This window comes from Mesocricetus auratus, unplaced genomic scaffold, assembly GCF_017639785.1.
Source record: "Mesocricetus auratus isolate SY011 unplaced genomic scaffold, BCM_Maur_2.0 Super-Scaffold_100676, whole genome shotgun sequence".
NCBI classification, from domain to species: domain Eukaryota; kingdom Metazoa; phylum Chordata; class Mammalia; order Rodentia; family Cricetidae; genus Mesocricetus; species Mesocricetus auratus.
The window spans coordinates 8,238,316-8,245,196 of NW_024429266.1; the positions used below are offsets into that span (position 1 = coordinate 8,238,316).

General features: G+C 43.4%; 1 pseudogene; it reads right to left on the minus strand.

The window, feature by feature from the left end:
• Positions 1 to 4,820: 4,820 nt before the first annotated feature.
• Positions 4,821 to 6,444, minus strand: LOC101836924 (annotated as a pseudogene).
• Positions 6,445 to 6,881: the final 437 nt, after the last annotated feature.

Below are 6,881 nucleotides of genomic sequence, written 5' to 3' on the forward strand. Positions count from 1 at the left end.
ACACACACACACACACACACACACACGTGTGTGCACATGCACACATGTAAGTGTGCACACATCTATGAACACATGTAGGCACATGTACACACAAAATATGTACAGAGGATGAACAGAGCTACTGCTCAGCAGCTTATGTGTATGGGATCTCACAGGAGTAAATGTATGCTGTTAGTGACATTCAAGGGGAGGTTTACAGAAAGGGACAACAAGGAGCACAGAGATGAGGGCACACTCATCCTCTAGTTCTAGATGTTAGAGAATCAAACTTTTAAATCAAGTCTTTGTTTAGCTATTTCACAATGAGTGCATTATTCTGATCGCCATTTACTATATTGGCAGACACAGCTTTCCAAATATTTTTTCTTCTCTATCCTAAAGGGCTGTATCAGTGATTTTCCCATTCACCGTGACAAAATATGCATCAGGAGCACCTTGTGGGAGGAAAGACTTGTGTTGGCTTCTGGTTTGAGAGGGCATATTACACCATGGCAGAACCAGTGTGGTAGGGTTCACAGTGACCCACATGTGTCTGGGATTCCTCAGAACATTACACAGCATGGAGCAGAGAGCTCAGGCCAGAAGTAGGGCCAGACCATAACCCTCAAGACCACCTTCCCTGCCCCCAGTGACCCATTTCTTCCATGAAGGCCCCAAGTCCAAAATAATGTTCTATAGTCACTCAAAACACCTCACTACCTGGGGACCAAGTGTTCAAATAAGTGACACTCTGGGGAGTAGTTCACATTTCAACCAAGGCAGCAACCATTCATTCTGCATAGTATATATAGGTTTTGTGGTCAGTTTCCCACCTCCTCTCCCCAATTCCCTACCTTAACAATTTGTCTCTCTGCTGTTGTCTCCTGCACCTCTTTCATATACACAAGTGTTTCTAGAGGTGACCAGAAAGCAAGAGAACATGCAATGCCTTGTTGTGTCTTTGTTTGCCATCAATACCCCTGATCTAGGTTCTAACACAGCCTATAATAACCAGATGTTAGCCTACCTTTCCAGCCATGTCCCCATTCCTCCCGAATACTGCACCGTGTGTCACACAAAGCTCTTGCTTATTTCCATGCTCACGACTACTATATTTTATTTTTGGTTTCTTTCATTTTGTCCTTGATCTTTCATTCTTTTTTTGATGCCTTAACACTATCCCCTACCTGGAAAGTTGCCCTGCTATGCTTTCTTCCCATACCTCTTTTGCCCACTGATCAGGAAATTCGGTAGATGTTATCAACCTACAAGTACTTCCAAAGGGATGTATCTAGAGATTTCATGACAAGTGAGTCTGTAATTCAAATATTTATGGGCTACAGTTGCATTGGCAATGTCATATAGTCAAGATATCGTTATCTGATAATGACAGAAAAATAAGATTTATATACAGAGAAGTCCCCAAATTGTTAGCAATTTCTAATATTAGCTTCCATCACACAGATTTAGTCTTGGCAAAAGGTACGCTTAATTAAGCATCTGTCTCTATTGGGTCCTCAGATAGTGACAAGATAAAAGCTTTGGTTCCTTTCCCATATTCTTTAACAGTCCTCGCTAATGCTCATGTCTCCTTTGAGTTTGGTTGGCCACCTGGGTCTCTGATCACACACTGCTACACACAGCCATTGTATTCTCATGTCAGCAGAAGGAATGCTGTCATCGCTATTGTCTAGTTCTTGGATTCTCACGTCAGTGTCTCCCTGGTTACCCCCTAGTTTGTTAAAGATCACAAAGGCTAGAGGTGGTGTTCTGAGGTCTGGTTACTAAACAGGTGCTTAATTATGGTTTTATCACTGAACTTCTGTAACTATAAGATGGAGATGACATTTCTATCGTAAAAGGCTCTTGTGAATACATTAAACATGTAGAGCATTTTGGAAAGCATATGGAAAAGCAGGAATATAAAAGGAGTGGCTGTCTGTACCATTGGATTGTCCTTGGAAAGTTTCCTGAAACTGGGATACATGTGAGAGAGACATTTTAAGTTGTTGCATTGGTTATTTTCCTAGTAGGCATAACAAGTAACTAGTGACAATAGTTATCATACCTGGTTAGTTGTCATACCTGGTAGGTATGTATGGCAAAGCACCTGACAGAAGCAACTTTAGGGAGGAAGGGTTTCCTTTGACTCCCAGTTCAGAAGGCACCATGCACCGAGTGGAGAGAACACGGTAGTGAAGAGACATCTATGGTGGTGGGAATTTGTGTCATGGCCTGCTCACATCCTGGTAGGTCAGGAAGTAGAAAGCACATGACCAGGAGGAAGCAGGACAAGGGACAAACTCCAAATCTACCTCTAGTGGCCAACCAGGCACCACATCTCAAAGGTAGTACATTCATAGCCTCCCCCAAAACAGTGCCGTCAAATGCGGGGGACGAGTGTTCAAACCCATGAGCCTGGAGGGGGCATTTCATTTTCAGACCTTCACAGCCATCATTTCCCCAGTGGATGGGATGGAGTTTAACAGTCTGGAGAGTTGCAAATTGAAGTGCTTCCCCTCTGTTTTCTCCCGTGCTTCACCTTTGTAAGTAGTTTCTGTTGTTGCCTCATTGCAGTCTTTGGATGCTTTGTGGGAATGCTGCAGTTATTTTCTGACAGCTTTGAAAAGTCTCTTTGTGCCTTGCTATAAATCTTGTTTTCTTCCTTCTTTGAGAATCTGGTCAGCTTTGGAAATGTAGAACTCTTAGCCCTTCAGTTTCGGAGATTATCTTTGAACTTTTTCCTGGTTACTATTGATCTTTCAGATCATGAGACTGTTCTATTGTTTGTTTCCTGGATGAATGCATTTTACTGTCAGTTTCTTTGGGAAGCAGGTCCTGAGGGAATCATCAGTCATTCATCCTTCCAACGTCCAAACTGATCTTACTCTTGTTTCATCTCACTGTCTCCAGATTTTTGTCTCTGTTTGGTAGAGGAGCAAAGCAGTAGCCGCGTGAGATAGCATTCCTGAGATTGATGACGCCCATCACCTCACCTCTCCAGCTTTGCCGGACTAAAGTAGATCTTTCAAAGTCTAGTTCATTGTTTTAGACCCTCTCCTTGCCATTGGGCCAATTCCTTGAATTTTCATTTCCCTCAAAGTTGTAATCATTTATAGTTTCACAAGGAATGACTGGTGAATCCCTCAGGACCTGCTTCCCAAAGACAAAGCCCAACCCTAGTTCAACAGTCCATTGTCTACCCAGGCTCTGAAGCTCATGCCTCTTTTTGTTCTGTCCACTCCTTGATGAATTAATTTGCTAAAATGAGAATGCTTTATACCATAGAACAACACATTCACCTTCTAGAACTTGATCCAGAAGGCTCCACCTATAGATTCTATTTAGTTGAAGTTTTAGCCAAGTCTAGGACTTTGTTTACACTTGACCTGAAAGCCCTGGGCTCAGGAAAAACTAGGCACAAAGATGATGATGGTGGCCGCCCTTTTGGAGACTTCTGAAAATTTTCAAAATATAGTTTGTGTCATCCACAGCATGATTTTCTATAATGTGCAGACTTAGCATCACTGAGAGACAGTTCATGGTATCAGGGCCTCAAGACAAAATTCCCAGATGCCTTATTTACCTCTCCTATCCCTGATAATTCTTCTACTTCCTTCAAAGGTTTCTCTATGCAAAGGTGACGGGCCCTTTGGCTCAGCTCTGGAGTATAAACAGTACACACTCATATGAAATGCAGCACAGCCAGGACCTTTCTGTTGTGATGAGGCTGGTTGAAGATATCTGTAGCAGAGGCCCAGGTTTGCCTCCTTGCCACACCCCCCTGGGATGCATTGGACTGGAAAGGGAAAATTGCTGGGAACCAAGATGGAGACCAGCAGGAAGAAAATCAGTGACAACAAACACTGAACAATAACAGTCTCTTCGTGCAGTCATCAGTGGGGTGTGGAGAGGGCAGTGGCCAGAGTGGAGAGTTGGGTTGACCATAAGGCCAAAGTTATTCTCTGGAAACTGAAGATGGGAAAGCAGGCTAGGAGGTCAAGTTCCTTCTGGGAATGAGTGGGCTCATTCTTTTGTCATTCTGAGGCCAAAGATTTAGTTCTTTAATTCTGCTTTCCCAGCCTTGGGAGACTGAGGGATGAAAAACTGGGTTAAACAGGTTGGGGTGCTTATCCCACACATATTTTTTCTCCTCTGAATAGGAAGGGGCTAATAGTTTAACCAAGCATAAAAACAAAGAGGAAAGGAGCCTGTGGGGCAGACACAGCCCATGATCCTTCTCTTTCACTCCAAAGTCACAGAGCTTGTAGAACATTACAGTGGGGCTATAGACAGAATCTGGAAGCTCAAAACACTGCCTTGTTGGAAAATGATTGTGTGGCAGCTCCAGCTCTGAGGAGGGCACGGTCATGTTCCCAACTCTGTCCATGGTCACACAGAAGCCATCCAGCAAGGTTGGCTCTGGAAAGGGACCTCATTAGCTGTACCGTGATTCTTCCTGCCAGCCTGGTCTCAGTACAGCGTCAAGCCCAAATAACACACAGAGACTCTATTAGTTACAATGCTGTTGGCCAATGTCTAGGCCTTCCCATTGGCTAGTTCTGTCTTAAATATTAACCCTGACTACTAATATATGTTTCTATAAGGACTTATCTTTTCCAAGGATGGCATCCTGAAGAGTCCTCTCTTTCCTAGGATCATATGGTGACTCTCCACCCTTAACTACATTTCCCAGAATCCTCCTTGACTCCTAGTCCCACCTATCTTGCTTCCCTATGCCAACAGTGCTTTATTATCAACCAATAAGAGAGACACATTTACAGAATGACATCTCCCATCAATTAGTCTCTGGCTCTAGGGCACCTGGTTCCAGGGCAATCTTAGTGACAAGTGATGCTGAAGTCACAATGAAATCTGTTGTGCCAGTGACTGAAGAGGGCTCCAAGAAATAGAGTAACAGGCAGGTAAGGCACCCTTTCCTCAGAATGACACCTACTCAACAGTTACTATCCACCAGGCCTCTAAACAGCATGACAGAGCAGAAAAGTAGTAACCAAAGGAAAAGGTTATATATATCGTATAGCCTTGTATTTGCTTCAAACTCTACTCCAACCTGAACCTGTTCATTTGCCCTGTGGCAATAACTTGCATTGGTCCACCTGATCCAAGACTCGGTGTCCCTACCCAGTGCACAATAAATGCTTCCCAGTCAGAGTCAGCATATCCCTTTCTCCACATGGTCTCCAGTGACAAACAAGCTCCCCTTTAAGCACTGTGCAATGAGTGAGCAGAAAATGAGCAAGAATGATCCCCGGTTCTCCAGTTAGGTCTGGATTTCCTGGGTCACAGTGGTTTTGTTGTCATGGCCTCTGTGCTCTCCATCACTGCCATGCCAGGGTCTTTAGTCTACTGTGTCTGAAAGACAGGATTATGTTAGAATGACTCTGCCAACAGAAGTAAGACCTGGGCATTGAGATTACCACTGATCTCCATATTCCCCACCGCTGGGCAACACTTAGGTGGGGATAAGTCCTGGGAATTGGCCACATGGAAGTCGTAGCCTGGCAAGTCCAGGGCACCTGTGTGCACAAAGTGAGTCATCTAGAAATGGCCGCTCAGAGATTTGCTGGCAAGGAGCTTCACACCCCGTGTACATGCTAGGAATAAATTATCGCATAACAGGTGCAGCTCATTGAAGAACCTGGGGTTGGGCACTGTTTGCTCTCAATGGGAGCTTTGGTAGAGTAAAGCACCCATTAGTTCCAGGCCCAGTGTGTTACCCAGATTAGTTCAGAGGACAGGAAAGGGTCAGGGTTAGCCTGGAGAAATAATCCATTGTTCCCTCTGCTTCTTCCTTCTCCTAGAAACAGCTCCTCTTCGTTACTTTATTAGTTATACTTTAGTTTCAGGTGTACTTAGCGTCATTTTCTATCAAGTCTTTCCAGTTGTATAACCTGCTGTTTGGTATACTTTCTTAGAAGAGGCACATCTTCTATTAAATTTTTTCTTCAATTATAGAGCCAATTTCTGAGTTTTAGTTTTGTAGTTCTCTCGATGTTCCTCTTTATTGTATCTTTTATAGTTTCATTGGTCATACACATCTCTGTGTCTGTGTTACAATATAATATATGAAAACATAAACACACTCATAGATTTTTTATGATTTCATTTTTACACTTACTTATTTGTTTATATGTGCATAGGAACAATGGTGGGCATGCAAAGGTCAAAAGAGAACCTGAAAAGTTGATCTTCTTCTTCTTCTTCTTCTTCTTCTTCTTCTTCTTCTTCTTCTTCTTCTTCTTCTTCTTCTTCTTCTTCTTCTTCTTCTTCTCCTCCTCCTCCTCCTCCTCCTCCTCCTCCTCCTCCTCCTCCTCCTCCTCCTCCTCCTCCTCCTCCTCCTCCTCCTCCTCCTCCTCCTCCTCCTCCTCCTCCTCCTCCTCCTTCTTCTTCTTGTCTTGTAGATTCTGGAGATTGGATGATTACCAGCAGTAACACGGTCATCGTCACTGCTGGTAATCAATCCATTTTGTGAAGTAAAGATGGTGAGCCCATCTGAGACGAATAAAGCTAAAATAATTGGAAAGGATATGAATAAAACTTTAGGGTGATTATAATACTTCACACTTTTTAAGAAGAGTGGTGATTGCAGTACATTTTCCTTTGTCATTAACTCAATACCAAGGATTTGTGTGTTTATGAATCACACCTCAAATTACCAAGGTGTTTCATGAAGGGAGTGTTTCACTATGACTCGAAAATCGAGCATTACTAACTGTGGGTCTATTATTCTGTGCAATACCCTCTCCTCCCACCCCATCCAACCTCTGCGTGAGCAAGCATTATCAGCCATGCTCAAGAAGTCAGAAAGGAAAGAAATAGACTGCTTACTCTTCCTTAGTAGGCTCCCATATAAACTCTTATTTGGAGTGTGACTCCAT